We start from the raw sequence: 17,677 nt of genomic DNA on the forward strand, positions 1-17,677 counted from the left end.
GACTTTGTGGCACGAACTTTTGCATTAATTGCAACAGTTCGGCCTGTTTTGAACCGAGTATCATAAAGCAACGGAACGGTCCGAAGTGCTCCCAAACACAACAAAACGCAACAAAACATGAGTATTGGGTCCAATGGGGTGGATCGAGTGCATTCATTGCAAAAACTTCCGATGCGACTTCGTGGCACGAACTTTTGCAATATTTGCACGTCACTCAGCCCATTTTGCACCGAGTTTCATGCCGTAACGAAATATTCCCAAATGCACCCAAACACTAAGAAACGCACGAAAACATGACTTTAGGATCCAATGGGGTGGATCTGGTGCGTTTGTTGCAAAAAATTCCGATGTGACTTCATGGCACTAACTTTTGCATTAATTGAACCACTTCAGCCCATTTCGCGCCGAGTTTATTGCCGTAATGAAACGTTCACAATTGCACCCGAGCACTATGAAACGCTCCAAAACATGAGTTTATTGTCCTATGGGCTGGATCGGTGCAGTCGTTCCGAGAAATTACGAAGCGACTTCGTGGCACAAACCCTTGCATTAATTGTACCAGTTCAGCTGGTTTTGCATTGACATTACTTCCGAAACAAACAATCCCAAATGCACCGAAAAACTATGAAACGCACCAAAACATGAGTTAATGGTCCTATGGTGTGGATCGGGTGTGCTCGTTGCGAGAAATTCTGCAGCGACTTCGTGGCACGGCCTTTTGCATTGATTGCACCAGTTCAGCCCATTTTGCTCCGAGTTTCGTGCATTAAAGAAATGATCCCAAATCCACCCAAACACTACGAAACGCACCAAAATACGAGTTTAGGGTCAGATGGTGTGGATCGGGTGGATTTGTTGCAAAAAATTCTAACGCGACTTTGTGGCACAAACTTTTGCATTAATTGCAACAGTTCAGCCAGTTTTGAACCGAGTATCATAAAGCAACGGAACGGTCCCAAGTGCACCCAAACACTATGAAACGCAACAAAACATGAGTATTGGGTCCAATGGGGTGGATAGGGTGCATTCATTGCAAAAATATTCGATGCGACTTCGTGGCACGAACTTTTGCAATAATTGCACCACACTCAGCCCATTTTGCACCTAGTTTCATGCAGCAACCACATAGTCCCAAATGCACCCAAACACTAAGAAACACACGAAAACATGAGTTTAGTATCCAATGGGTGGAGCTGGTGCGTTTGTTGCAAAAAATTTCGATGTGACTTCATGGCACGAACTTTTGCATTAATTGCACCACTTCAGCCCGTTTCGCACCGAGTTTACTGCCATAATGAAACATTCCCAAATGCACCCGAGCACTATGAAACGCTCCAAAACATGAGTGTATGGTCCTTTGGGGTGGATCGGGTGTAGTCGTTCTGAGAAATTACAAAGCGACTTCGTGGCACGAACCTTTGCATTAATTGCACCAGTTCAGCTGGTTTTGCATTGACTTTACTTCAGTAACAAAACAATCTCAAATGCACCCAAACACTATGAAACACACCAAAACATGAGTTAATGGTCCTATGGTGTGGATCAGGTGCGCTCGTTGCGAGAAATTCTGAACTGACTTCGTGGCACGAACTTTTGCATTAATTGCGCCAGTTCAGGCCATTTTGCACTAAGTTTCGTGTAGTAACGAAATGATCCCAAATCCACCCAGACACTACGAAACGCACCAAAACATGAGTTTAGGGTCAGATGGTGTGGATCGGGTGGATTTGTTGCAAAAATTCTCACGCGATTTTGTGGCACGAACTTTTGCATTAATTGCAAAAGTTCAGCCTGTTTTGAACCGAGTATCATAAAGCAACGGAATGGTCCCAAGTGCACCGAAACACTACGAAACGCAACAAAACATGAGTATTGGGTCCAATGGGGTGGATCAGGTGCATTCATTGCGAAAAATTTCGATGCGACTTCGTGGCACGAACTTTTGCAATAATTGCACCACACTTAGCCCATTTTGCACTGAGTTTCATGTAGCAACAAAATAGTCCCAAAAGCACGCAAACACTAAGAAACACACGAAAACATGAGTTTAGGATCCAATGGGTGGATCTGGTGCGTTTGTTGCGAAAAATTCCGCTGTGACTTCATGGCACTAACTTTTGCATTAATTGCACCACTTCAGCCCGTTTGGCACCGAGTTTACTGCCATAATGAAATATTCCCAAATGCACCCGAGCACTATGAAACGCTCCAAAACATGAGTTTATGGTCCTATGGGGTGGATCAGTGCAGTCGTTCTGAGAAATTACGAAGCGACTTCATGGCACGAACCCTTGCATTAATTGCACCAGTTCAGCCGGTTTTGCATTGACTTTACTTCCGAAACAAACAATCCCAAATGCACCCAAAAACTATGAAACGCACCAAAACATGAGTTAATGATCCTATGGTGTGGATCGGGTGCGCTCGTTGCGTGAAATTCTGAAGCGACTTCGCGGCACGAACTTTTGCATTAATTGCACCAGTTCAGCCCATTTTGCTCCGAGTTTCGTGCAGTAAAGAAATGATCCCAAATCCACTCAAACACTACGAAACGCAACAAAACACGAATTTAGGGTCAAATGGTGTGGATCGGGTGGATTTGTTGCAAAAAATTCTAACGCGACTTTGTGGCACGAACTTTTGCATTAATTGCAACAGTTCGGCCTGTTTTGAACCAAGTATCATGAAGCAACTGTTGGCACTCCTTAAGTATCCATTTTGTCCCCTATTTAACTTTAATAATGGCATGAATTTAATATCAAAATCACTAACCATCCTAACCTCGGCCCAATTATTGGTCGTTTTCGCGTTTGCACATATATTTTGGAGGTACTTCATTTTTGCTGGTTTTTGACCAATTTTGGAGCTTGAAATGACGAGGCCCACGATCACGCGATGACACGAAGAAAGACGAAGGCCAAAACCCAAACAAAGGACCGAAGGCCATAATGATTAGAGGCCCGTTCGTGCACATCCACCCTCCAATGAAGCCCAAAGGACAAAGCCCACAAGATAAGATCAAGATACTTCGGGGCTAAACAAAGCAAGGAGAGATTTAAGGAAGGATTTTCCATCCTATCCTTTTCCTCGAAGAAACCTCGAAGATAACGACGTCTAATGGGGTGCAATCGTGAAAGGCATAAACTCTAGAAGACTCCAGGAGACTTGGGGAGAAAGGAGGACACGAGGTGGCGAAGAAATGGGCCAGGCCGGCCGGCCGGCCCAGCACCTTTTTGAGGCGGTTCGGCCTCCCCTTTGACCTAGGGTTTCCTGAGGCAATTTAAAGACCCCTCCCCAAGGTTCACGAGGAGATGAATTCGGGAGACGACGCCAACGAGCAGAGAAGATAGAGGGACACCTCTCGGAGAGCCGAGGGTCGTGCTAATTGTCTAGGGTTTGCCCTAGCCGACGTGGGAACCCTGCAAGGAAGACCACGTCAGAGTTCTAGAGCTAGGATCATCAAGATCAAGGTAGGGATCCGGTTGTGATCTTGTGATGTACAATCATTCATGGTGAAGTTATTTGTGATTCCGAATGTTTACCGATCATGTTCTCTCTTTCGATTTCGTTCTTTTCTTTGGGTGTGCTTCATCCTAGATCTATTATCGAGATAGATCGCTTAGCATGATCTTGAAGTCATGGTGGCTAGAGGTTCATGGCGGAACTACCAAAGGGGGTTCGACTTGCTTCAGGGTACTTTCATCCAAAGTGGGGCGTCGTGACAGGGCGTTGCCACTGAGTAGGTGGGGTATCGAGGGATCGGATTGGAGATTTTGTGTTTAAAGATGCTTTTCATTGAGATTCACATCTATCTTGCTTCACTACATCTAGCTGGAACTACAACATATGCATGATCTAGGTGATCTAGATTGGTTAACTCTAACTTTCTCTTGCTACCTTCGGTGTTTGTCGTTTTAGTAGATTAGATTCGTTTTTCACCATCTCAACACAAAGGAATCTCTATGCTAGTAGATTGTTTCTTGTATCTTTGGTTCCGCGGATTGATAAACCTTGGGGGAATACTCTAAGGGAAAACCTACACGAACCGTGCGCTTGTGGTATACAAATCGGGGGCGCTAAGGAGCGTCAACATGCTTTTCTGGCACCGTTGCCGGGGAACGATCGATTTAAGATCCAATCTTACTTGCATTCGTAAATATTTCTTTTTCTTGTTTTTTCTTTTTGACCTTTTTGAGATCTCTTATTTTTTTGTGCTAACTAAAAAAACGGATCTATTCCACGAAAACCAATCTAGTTTAGAGTTTGCTTTATTTTTCTTTTATGTTTTAGATCTTATATATTCATCTTTTAGATCTGGTATATATTTTTCTTTTTCACTAACCCCTAACAGGAGATGGACGGGAGCCTCTCAAACAAACCCGAAAATTTTGTGGATGATCCAGAAAAAATTTACAGGCAAAGGAGACGAGAAGCACGATTAAGGAAGCCGGAACTAGTAGATCCAAAAGTCGAAGCCGACGGTTCATCGTCTTCACCTCAAGTAACTCCACCAACAAGTCCAAAGGAGGCGCCACTTCACCAAGGGATGGTGCTACCGGAGCAGGAGCGTACGATCGGAGAGCTATGCACTCCGGACATTCGGGACTTGCCGATTCAAAATCTCGACAACATCGGAGTTCCGTTCGAGATCAAGACTTCAATCATAAGGATGGTGCAAAGCTCGCCCTTCACTAGAAAAGAAGACGCTAATCTACATCTTCAAGCATTCCTCCAACTATGCCGCACCTTCGACATGTAAGGGATGACTCAAGATCAAATAAGAGCGAGGCTCTTTCCGTTCTCTCTACTTGGTAGAGCGTTGCAATGGTTTCATTCTCTACCACCGCGCATGGTGCAAAATTGGGAGTCCCTGATGAAAGAGTTCATGACGGAGTTCTACTCGCCGGGCAAGACCCAAATTCTGCGCAACAAGATTGCAACATTCGCGCAAGCCCCGACGGAGACTATTGCGGAAGCCTATGAGCGCTTCAACGACTACATCCGCGCCGTACCTCATCACAAGTTCTCAAGGGAGGATGTGGTCCAGAAGTTCTATCAAGGCCTCCCTACTGCATCAAGGGGGATCATTGACGCATGGGCCGGAGGTTCTATCATTGAGCTCACGCCTACTCCAGTTTTCAAGCTATTCAAGAAGGTGGCAGACAATGACGCATGGGCATCATCGGGGCGCCTACAACCACTCCAAGCCGTGGGCGCCGCGAAGAGTGTATTGCAAGTGGAACGTGAAGAAGTGCTAGAAGGGAAGATCGACTCGCTCATGAGAAGGTTGGAGAAGATGGAAGTGGAAAAGAGAGAAGCCCAAGCTATTGAGTTAAAGGCGGCTGAAGCAAGGTCTACATGTGAAGAATGTGGAGAGTACGGCCATGTCTAAAAGAATTGTCTGGAGGAAGCCAAGATGCTCGACTACATGAAGAAGGGAGAATGGATCCCGCAACCCAACTTCCGCTATGGGCAAGGTAGACCTCAATTTAATGCAAGCTCTTCCATTCAAAACTCGGTGCCTCTTCTTATACAATTGAAGGAGTTCATGGAGGAGCAAGGCAAGATCAACAAGGACACCGTCACCAAATTCAAGGCTATGGATAAGATCTTGGAGAACATTGATGGCAAGGTGACGGAGGTCGGGAGCTCTAACCTTCAAGTACTCAACATGATGAAGATGCTAGAAACACAAGTAGCCCAGCTCGCCGGACACTTATCTAGCAACGAAGGAAAATTGCCCGGGCAACCTCAAGGTCCAGAGATGGCAAAGGCAATTCAAACTCACTCGGGAAAGGAGACCGAAGAACCCGTACATACGGCGGGAGCAAGGAAGCCTAAGCCAAGAGTTGAAGTGGAGACCATCATCAAGGAGAAGGCACCTACTCCTATGCCAGAGATAGTCACCGAAGAGCCGGAGTTTGAGCTAGATGATATAGACACCAAGATTCTACCGCCAAGGCCACGATACCGCAAAGGTAAACATGAAGATGAGCAATTCAACAAATTTGTTGACATGGTACGCAGGTTGAGCATCAACATGCCGCTCTTGGATGCTCTACAAGTTCCAACATATTCTCGCTACTTCAAAGACATCATGGGAAACAAGCGCGAGATACTGCCAAGCACCGTCAAGCTAACCGAGGAGTGTAGCGCGGCGATCGCTAATGAAGCTCCTGAGAAGAAGAGGGACCCCGGATGTCCTACCATCCCGTGTTCCATTGGATCTCTTATGTTTGAAAGAGCACTTTGTGATCTCGGCGCAAGTGTGAGTGTCATGCCAAAGAACGTGTTCGAGAAGCTACGCTTACCGGAGCCGGAGCCCACCACCATGTGCCTGGAGTTAGCGGACAATTCCGTTCGCTATCCTTTGGGAATCGCCGAAGACAAGCCCGTGAAGATTGGAGAACACTTAGTCCCCATTGACTTTGTGATTCTCGATATGGGAGAAGGGAGCAAGGCGCCTCTCATACTTGGGAGGCCTTTCCTCAAGACCGCAAGGGCGAATATCAATGTTTGCAAGGGGGAGATAAAGTTCGACATCAATGGCACCACAAGCGAATTCAAGTTTCGTCCACGCCTCGAGGTATACAACATGATCAATGTCAAATATGTTTCGCCTCACCGCCGTATCACAGAGGAGAAGCCAAAGAAAAAGGAGGAGCTAAACAAGAAGGAAGAGAAGAAGGAGAAAGAAGTCGTCGCACCCATCGCGACAAAGAAGATCGCTGCACCCGTCAAGATGAAAGCTAAAAGCCCGCCTGTGAAGACCAAAAAGATGACTAACCTAGAAGACAAACCCGCACCAAGGATTGTGCGGAAGTGGGTACCCAAGACTGCAGCACCATCACCGAGCGTTGGTCCGAAGTGAAGAAGAAGAAAGTCTAACTATAGACTATAAACGAAGCGCTTTGCGGGAGGCAACCCGTTCGTCGAGTCAAGAATAAGCTGCCGGGAGGACAACCCGCGAGAGGTTTTGGTAAGTGAGTCAAGAATTTTGCTATGCAAGGACATGATAAACTTTTGAACAATTGGTCGTTCGGTCGAACAATTTGATTTGGATTTTATTCGCTCGGTCATTTCGATGTTGTTTCTTATTTTAAACCAATGACATGAGCCATCCTATGATTTATTTGCCTCTTTTTGAGAAATCCACATCCAAAATTCCATACCTATTTTTGGCGACCGTCCTGTCCATGACGGCCGGACCAAGTTGAGATAAAACACACGAGTAGAGCCGCGCTTTGTTTGTATTATTTAAATTCTTGATGCGTAGGTTCGCACAAACATAGAGAGAATTTTCAGTTTCATTACCATATGACTAGAATTTTCCTAACCTTAATTATTCTCTTTCTCAAAAATCTCTCTCTCATTTTGGCAAAAATTAGAACATAAACCCAAGACCCACGGTTGAATTCGAGATTGTTCGCTATCAATTCATGAAAGTGAACGGTTCCAGTGCAACCAAAATTAATGTTGTCGGGAAATATTTTTTGACTTACAAATGTAAAGATGTTTCAATTCCCCTCTGATTATTCATTTAAACTCATTGCATGCTTTGAGTCAATTCTGAAATTTCGAAGTTAGAGGAGGATTAAACATCTAAGCATGATTTGGAGAGGGTTTATGTGCTTGATTAACATCCATTGATCAAAGTGAGTTCACAGGAAGGAATTGTGCTCTCTACCTACCACCACATGCAAATGATCCAAAGAAGGGAGCAGCCATACATGGGAAGGACATGTGATTTTCAGCAAAGATGGCACCATGTGATGAATGATGAAGCATGGGACAAGGTGAATGACACAAAGTGAAGAAATAATGTTGCAAGTGGACATCAAAGGCAAAAAAGGAGTGGTTCACGGGATTTGGATGGTGCAAAGCATTAAAGATGTACTGAACAGAAGCAAATAATTGCACCAGGAAGCCACCAGAGAAAGACGAAGTGAATGAGGGCCAGGAATGCCCTAGGCCGGCCGGCCTGGCCCCTTTTTAAGTGCTCTGGTGCTCCCCTTTGATAGGTACGCTCCTCACTCAGTTCATAGCTTATTTTCTTCAAGTTCTTCACCCAGAAACATCAGTTAGAGCCCTGAAAAATTCGTCCACCAAAATCTACTCCAAAAATCTCCGAAAATTCGCCACAAATCCTAGTTTGCTCCACTCTTCGATATATTGTTCTCCCGCCGGCAAGAAACCCCCGGTGTGTTTGTTTTTGTGTGTGTGCAGCAAGGAGTCACCATGAGTGGCATCATGAGGTTCGTCACCGGGAGGAGAAGGACGCGTTCATCGACATCCGACGCATCGGCAAGTTCTTCGCGTAGGCACTCGGTCTACGAGTCTCCGCGGAGCATAGAGGAAGACAACCCCGCACCGAGGAGCGACATGTTGCTCCTTGGTGGGATGAGAGACCCGAGAAGCTCCTCCATCAGATTCACCGAAGGGATGCCACCTCCTCCACGGCGTTCGACAAGGTCATCCGCACCACCACCATACAAGCCCAAGAATTCAGAATATGGGTTTATTATCTTGTCGAAGGAAGAAGAAGAAAGACTCAAGTTCATGAAGGGAAGGCTGCGAGCAAACTATGATTTTGATGATGAAGCATTGGAGAAGTTGGGATTTCATCATGACATCTACCAACTCTTGGAGAACATCGGTTGGAAGTTATTTTCCGACGGTGTCACGGTAGACGTGCAAGAAGAAGTGGCTTTGGAGATGTTCATGACACTGGAGAAAACAACGGAAGTGGTGGATGATGAAGAAGTTCCATGTCTGAAATTTCGGCTCAAGAATGAAGAAAAAGTCATCACCTATGGAGAAATAGGGAGTTTGCTCGGATTCAAAAGTAATGCATATGAAATGGTGCAAGTTGAAGACGGAGAGCTTGATGAATTTTGGACAAAGATAGCAAAAGATGTCAACCGCCAAAGGAAGAATATAAGTAATGTGACCCTCCAAATATTCCACTCTTGGTTGAGCAAAAGAATTCTCGGGAGGATGAGAGAATCGAAGGTCACCGACCAAGAATTAAATTGGATGTATGCTGCATTGGTGAAGAAGCAAGTGATTGATCCCACATACATCATGGTTGAAAGGTGGATTTGTGAAGCATCATCCGGTACGGGAGAAGTTGGTTCGGGGTGTTATCTCACAATGATAGCCCGAACCATGAATCCGGGGTTACGAGTGATCCAAAAATATTATGTCCCAGGAAGAGATATTGGGATTGAACATTTGAGGCAAGACCATTATATCGGAGGGGATGAAAAGAAGGGATTCACTATTTCTGAGATGGATATTTCCCTCCCCGATCAAAGGCTGAAATTATTCGCAAGGGGGAGGGCTGATTGGCGAGTTGAAAACATTGGAAAAAGGTGAAGAAATCAAAAAGAGGAAGATTAATTGAAGGAACATTGGCATCGGCACAACAAGAAGACTTGGAAGTAGACCTTCCACTGCCAAGTTCCGCTTATTGGAGGAATGAATTTCAAGGTGCATCAAGTGGACAAGGATACCCGCAAGGATGGACGAGTCAATGGGAAGGGAACCAAGATCAAGCATGGGGGCATGCTGCGGCGCCGCCGCCACCATTTAGCAACTACGGCTACCCACCCTCGTCATACCAAGGAGAGATGCCTGACCCATCATTTGGAGCACAATACTATGACCTCCCTCAACCGGAATAAGGAATGAGAATCATGGGTGCCTATGCAAGAAGAAACATGGAAGACATAGACGCCATCCGGAGGCACACAAGCCAACTAGAAGATGGAACCGCAGGAATTGCATATCAAATGGGACTTCTAGGCCTGGCGCCACCGGAACAATTTAATGGAGGAGCATTTCAGCAGTATTATGACCAAGGATACAATGCAAGAGCCAATCAAGGAGAGTGATCGACGATAAGACCATGAATAAAATGCTCGCACGTGTGGTTTGGATTTTTCTATTTCTTTTCATTTATTTTCAGCATGTGTGCAAGCTTGTGTGTGCGTAGCAATTTTCTGTTTTATTTATTTCAGCATGTGTGCAATTTGCTTTCTTTTGCTTTCATCACCATGATAAATAAATGCATCACCCACGCCTTAATGTTATGGTTAGTAATGATGATAGAAAGTTTGTGCCATGTTAAAATATGATGATCGTTGCCGGGTTGTCTACTTTCTTGTGCTTGGTTTATGCATGATTAAACTAATGCTCTCTCTAACATAATCTGAAAATTAATTAAATGCCGGCTAATTCAATTGTGGAGGTTATGATAAATTAAGATCCATATCTATTATTCTTGCTCTCTTACTTAAGCTTGTCAAGGAAAATTTAATTTGGATTTAATTTTGAGTTAATCTTGTCAATGATACCTTTTGCAATTTCTCTACCCTTCTACAAGCCTAAATTATATATCATAACAAACTATAGAGCAAGAATTATTTTCAGGTGAATTAATTCAGGATTTATCTTCTTTGGTAGGAGACTAAGAAGCTGGCCATTCCGTATTTTTGCGTACCTCTCTTTTGCTAGCCATTCTATCCATGCATTGTGAGTTTCTATACCGGGAACATCGCAAACCTCGCTGGATATCCACCCTTAACCAAAAAAATCTTTTTGTGAAACACCTCCTTGACCACAACCTATATATTGAGTATATATTTTTATTTTGACGGCAAAACAGTGGAATCAAGAGCAAAATTCAGTAAAACATAAGCTTGGGAAGCATCAAAGAGTTCGCAGAAGAAAAAACAGAAGAAGTGGAGGCCTACAGGCAGTAGGCCGGCTGGCCCAACACCCCTAGGCCGGCCGACCTGCCCCATTTCCTCCTCTATTGGCTTCAATCTTTCACGAGGAGATGCTCCCTTGAATTCCAAAGTTGAGTCCAGAGAATTGATAAAGGTTTTGTGCACTCACTTCATCAAGTTATCATCACTTCATTGCTTGAGGACAAGCAAACGTTCAAGCATGGGGGGGAGGTGGAGTAAGTGCATTGTGTTGCCAACGGTTCTGAGGAGGAAAAAGAAAGAAAGAAAAAAAGGGAGAGAGAAAAGAAAAAAATGAATGATGATGAAAAGCTCCTCGGTTCCTTTAGCTTCATTAAACTCCAGGTACTTTGAAGATTATTCTATCCTCAATTATTCCAACCATGTGCAATCTGATAACAAGGACTTCAGTTGTGCCTTGGGATCAACCGTTGCCATTTGCACATGTCCACCATCTAAAGTGTGTGTTCAATTCTCTCCCTCTCCATAAAGAAATTATTTTCCAATGGTCTTTTTGACGAGTCTCGATAAATCCATAAGAAGTATTTCTTGTTTTGATAATATCTTGATTATAATATCTTTTGTTAGGACTAACCTTTCCAGAGCTCCAGATAAAGCCTCACACATACATATGAGAGAAAGAAAGGAGAAAGTTCTAGCAAGTTTGAGAGACAAGATGAGCTGAGAGTTTCCATGAGCAAATTGCAATAAGATTTAAATTATTGATCTTAGTTTAGCATTACTTATGGAACTTACTTTCTTAATTCTGATACTTGTTTAATTTTGAGAGCATGTGCTTAATAATTGTGGGGAAGCATTTAACTTGTATCTACCTTCCACATTGAAAGAGCTGGTTACAACTTGAACTATTAACTGCAAAATATTTTTGGGAGCATTGTGTTTTCTCATGTATGATCAAGTGCAGGGATTGGACACTGAAAGGCAACGCTGATTTTTATCAAAGACTTACTCGAGGACGAGCAAGGTTTAAGCAAGGGGGGAATGTTGTCACTCCTTAAGTATCCATTTTATCCCCTGTTTAACTTTGATAATGGCATGAATTTAATATCAAAATCACTAACCATCCTAACCTCGGCCCAATTATTGGTCGTTTTCGCGTTTGCACATATATTTTGGAGGTACTTCGTTTTTGCAGGTTTTTGACCATTTTTGGAGCATGAAATGACGAGGCCCACGATCACGCGATGACACGAAGAAAGACGAAGGCCAAAGCCCGAACAAAGGACCGAAGGCCATGATGATTAGAGGCCCGTTCGTGCACATCCACCCTCCAATGAAGCCCAAAGGATAAAGCCCACAAGATAAGATCAAGATACTTTGGGGCTAAGCAAAGCAAGGAGAGATTTAAGGAAGGATTTTCCATCCTATCCTTTTCCTCGAAGAAATCTCGAAGATAACGACGTCTAATGGGGTGTAATCGTGAAAGGCATAAACTCTAGAAGACTCCAGGAGACTTGGGGACAAAGGAGGACACGAGGCGGCGAAGAAATGGGCCAGGCCGGACGTCCTGGGTCCATTGGGCCGGCCGGCTCAGTCCCTTTTTTAGGCGGTTCGGCCTCCCCTTTGACCTAGGGTTTCTTGAGGCTATTTAAAGACCCCTCCCCAAGGTTAAGAGGAGATGAATTCCGGAGACGACGCCAAGGAGCAGAGAAGATAGAGGGACACCTCTCGGAGAGCCGAGGGTCGTGCTGGTTGTCTAGGGTTTGCCCTAGCCGACGTGGGAACCCATCAAGGAAGACCACGTCGGAATTCTGGAGCTAGGAACATCAAGATCAAGGTAGGGCCCCGGTTGTGATCTTGTGATGTACAATCATTCATGGTGAAGTTATTTGTGATTCCGAATGTTTAGCGACTATGTTCTCTCTTTCGATTTCGTTCTTTTCATTGGGTTTGCTTCATCCTAGATCTATTATCGAGATAGATCGCTTAGCTTGATCTTGTAGTCATGGTGGCTAGAGGTTCATGGCGGAACTACCAAAGGGGGTTCGACTTGCTTCAAGGTACTTTCGTCCAAATGGGGGTGTCGTGACAGGGCGTTGCCACTGAGTAGGTGGGGTATCGAGGGATCGGATTGGAGATTTTGTGTTTAAAGATGCTTTTCATTGAGATTCACATCTCTCTTGCTTCACTACATCTAGCTGGAACTACAACATATGCATGATCTAGGTGATCTAGATTGGTTATCTCTAACTTTCTCTTGCTACCTTCGGTGTTTGTCGTTTTAGTAGATTAGATTCGTTTTTCACCATCTCAACACAAAGGAATCTCTATGCTAGTAGATTGTTTCTTGTATCTTTGGTTCCGTGGATTGATAAACCTTGGGGGAATTCTATAAGGGAAAAGCTACACGAACCGTGCGCTTGCGGTATACAAATCAGGGGCGCTAAGGAGTGTCAACAGCAACGGAATGGTCCCAAGTGCAACCAAACACTGCGAAACGCAAGAAACATGAGTATTGGGTCCAATGGGGTGGATCGGGTGTATTCATTGCGAAAAATTCCGATGCGACTTCGTGGCACGAACTTTTGCAATAATTGCACCACACTCAGCCCATTTTGCACCGAGTTTCATGCAGTAACGAAATAGTCCCAAATGCACCCAAACACTAAGAAACGCACGAAAACATGAGTTTAGGGTCAGATGGTGTGGATCGGGTGGATTTGTTGCAAAAAATTCTAACGCGACTTTTTGGCGCGAACTTTTGCATTAATTGCAACAGTTCGGCCCGTTTTGAACGGAGTATCATAAAGCAACAGAACGGTCCCAAGTGCACCCAAACTGAACAAAACGAAACAATGCATGAGTATTGGGTCCAATGGGGTGGATCGGGTGCATTCATTGCGAAAAATTCCGATGCGACTTCGTGGCACGAACTTTTGTAATAATTGCACCACACTCAGCCCATTTTGCACCGAGTTTCATGCAGCAATGAAATAGTCCCAAATGCACCCAAACACTAAGAAACGCACGAAAACATGAGTTTAGGATCCAATGGGGTGGTTCTGGTGTGTGTGTTTCGAAAAATTCCGATGTGACTGCATGGCACGAACCTTTGCATTAATTGCACCACTTCAGCCCGTTTCGCGCTGAGTTTACTGCCGTAACAAAACTATCCCAAATGCACCCAAACACTACGAAACGCACCAAAACATGAGTTAATGGTCCTATGGTGTGGATCGGGTGCGCTCGTTGCGAGAAATTCTGAAGCGACTTCGTGGCATGAACTTTTGCATTAATTGTACCAGTTTAGCCCATTTTGCACCGAGTTTCGTGCAGTAAAGAAATAATCCCAAATCCACCCAGACACTACGAAACGCACCAAAATACGACTTTATGGTCATACGGTGTGGATCGGGTTGATTTTTTGCAAAAAATTCTAACGTGACTTTGTGGCACCAACTTTTGCATTAATTGCAACAGTTCGGTCTGTTTTGAACCGAGTATCATAAAGTAACGAAATGGTCCCAAATGCACCCAACCACTAAGAAATGCATGAAAACATGAGTTTAGGATCCAATGGGTGGATCTGGTGCGTTTGTTGCGAAAAAATCCGATGTGACTTCATGGCACGAACTTTTGCATTAATTGCACTATTTCAGCCCGTTTCGCACCGAGTTTACTGCCGTAATGAAACATTCCCAAATGTACCCGAGCACTATGAAACGCTCCAAAACATGAGATTATGGTCCTATGGGATGGATCGGCTGCAGTCGTTCTGAGAAATTACGAAGCGACTTCGTGGCACGAACCTTTGCATTAATTGCACCAGTTCAGCCGGTATTGCATTGACTTTACTTCCGTAACAAAACAATACCAAATGCACCCAAACACTATGAAACGCACCAAAATATGAGTTAATGGTCCTATGGTGTGGATCGGGTATGCTCGTTGCAAGAAATTCTGAAGCAACTTCGTGGCATGAACTTTTGCATTAATTGCACCAGTTCAGCCCATTTTGCATCGAGTTTCGTGCAGTAACAAACTGATCCCCAATCCACCCAGACACTACGAAACGCACCAAAACATGAGTTTAGGGTCAAATGGTGTGGATCTGGTGGATTTGTTGCAAAAAATTCTAACGTGACTTTGTGGCACGAACTTTTGCATTAATTGCAACAGTTCGGCCTGTTTCGAACCGAGTATCATAAAGCAACAGAAAGGTCCCAAATGCACCCAAACACTACGAAACGCAACAAAACATGAGTATTGGGTCTAATGGGGTGGATTGGGTGCATTCATTGCGCAAAATTCTGTTGCGCTTCGTGGCACGAACTTTTGCAAAAATTGCACCACACTGAGCCCGTTTTGCACCGAGTTTGATGCAGTAACGAAATGGTCCCAAATGCACCCAAACACTAAGAAACACACCAAAGCATGAGTTTAGGATCCGATGGGGTGGACCGAGTGCATTTGTTGCGAAAAAATCCTTTGTGACTTCATCACATGAACTTTTGCATTAATTGAACCACTTTAGCCCGTTTTCCACCGAGTTTACTACCATAATGAAACATTCCCAATTGCACCCGAGTACTATGAAATGCTCCAAAACATGAGATTAGGGGTCCTAGGGTTGGAACGGGTGTAGTCGTTCTGAGAAATTACGAAGCGAATTCATGGCACGAACTTTTGCATTAATTGCACCAATTCATCCCGTTTTGCACTGAGTTTACTTCCGTAACAAAACAATCCCAAATGCACCAAAACACTATTAAACACACCAAAACATGAGTCTATGGTCCAATGGTGTGGATCGGGTGCGTTCGTTGCGAGAAATTCTGAAGCGACTTCGTGGCATGAACTTTTGCATTAATTGCACTAGTTCAGCCCATTTTGCACCGTGTTTCGTGCAGTAACAAAATGATCCCAAATCCACCCAGACACTACAAAACGCACCCAAACATGAGTTTAGGGTCAAATGGTGTGGATCGGGTGGATTTGTTGCAAAAAATTCTAACGCGACTTTGTGGCACGAACTTTTGCATTAATTGCAACAGTTGGCCCATTTTGAACCGAGTATCATAAAGCAACAAAACATTCCCAAATGCACATAAACACTACAAAAGCAACAAAACATGAGTATTGGGTCCAATGGGGTGGATCGGGTGCATTCGTTGTGAAAAATTCCGGTGGGACTTTGCGGCACGAACTTTTGTAATAATTGCACCACACTCAGCCCGTTTTGCACCGAGTTCGATGCAGTAACGAAATGGTCCCAAATGAACTCAAACACTAAGAAACACACCAAAACATGAGTTTAGGATCCAATGGGGTGGACCGAGTGCATTTGTTGCAAAAAATTCCTTTGTGACTTCGCGGCACAAACTTTTGCATTAATTGAACCACTTCAGCCCGTTTTCCACCGAGATTACTACCGTAATGAAACATTCCCAATTGCACCCGAGTACTATGAAACGCTCCAAAACATGAGATTACGGGTCCTAGGGGGTGGATCGGGTGTAGTCGTTCTGAGAAAATACGAAGCGACTTTGTGCCACGAATTTTTGCGTTAATTGCACCAATTCATCACGTTTTGCACTGAGTTTACTTCCGTAACAAGGCAATCCCAAATGCACCCAAACATTATTAAACACAACAAAACATGAGTCAATTGTCCTATGGTCTGGATCGGGTGCGCTCATTGCGAGCAATTCTGAAGTGACTTAGTGGGATGAACTTTTGCATTAATTGCACCAGTTCAGCCCATTTTGCACAGAGTTTCGTGCAGTAACAAAATGATCCCATATCGACCCAGACACTACGAAACGCACCAAAACATGAGTTTGGGGTCAAATGGTGTGGATCGGGTGGGTTTGTAGTAAAAAATTCTAACGCGACTTTGTGACACGAACTTTTGCATTAATTGCAACAGTTCGGCCTGTTTTGAACCGAGTATCATAAAGCAACAGAACGGTCCCAAATGCACCCAAACAATACGAAACACAACAAAACATGAGTATTGGGTCCAATGGGGTGGATCGGGTGCATTCGTTGCGAAAAAATTCGGTGCGACTTCGTGGCACGAACTTTTGCAATAATTGCACCACACTCAGCCCGTTTTGCACCGAGTTTCATGCAGTAACGAAATGGTCCCAAATGCACCCAAACACTAAGAAACACACCAAAATAAGAGTTTAGGATCCAATGGGGTGGACCGAGTGCATTTGTTGCGAAAAATTACGATGTGACTTCATGGCACAAACTTTTGCACCCGAGTTCCACCGAGTTTACTACCATAATGAAACATTCCCAATTGCACTCGAGCACTATAAAACGCTCGAAAACATGAGTTTAGGGGTCCTATGGGGTGGATCGAGTGTAGTCGTTCTGAGAAATTACGAATCGACTTCGTGGCACGAACTTTTGCATTAATTGCACCAGTTCAGCCCATTTTGCACTGAGTTTCGTGGAGTAAAGAAATAATCCCAAATCCACCCAGACACTACGAAACGCACCAAAACATGAGTTTCGGGTTGGATGGTGTGGATCGAGTGGATTTGTTGCAAAAAGTTCTTACGCGACTTTGTGGCATGAACTTTTGCATTAATTGCAACAGTTCGGCCTGTTGTGAACCGAGTGTCATAAAGCAACAGAACGGTGCCAAATGCTCCCAAACACTACGAAACGCAACAAAACATGAGTATTGGGTCCAATGGGGTGGATCGAGTGCATTCGTTGCGAAAAATTACGGTGCGACTTCGTGGCTCAAACTTTTGCAATAATTGCACCACACTCAGCCCGTTTCACACCGAGTTTGATGCAGTAACGAAATGGTCCCAAATACACCCAAACATTAAGCAACACACCAAAACATGAGTTTAGGATCCAATGGGGTGGACCGAGTGCATTTGTTGCGAAAAATAACGATGTGACTTCATGGCACGAACTTTTGCATTAATTGAACCACT

This window comes from Panicum virgatum, chromosome 2N, assembly GCF_016808335.1.
Source record: "Panicum virgatum strain AP13 chromosome 2N, P.virgatum_v5, whole genome shotgun sequence".
Lineage (NCBI taxonomy): Eukaryota > Viridiplantae > Streptophyta > Magnoliopsida > Poales > Poaceae > Panicum > Panicum virgatum.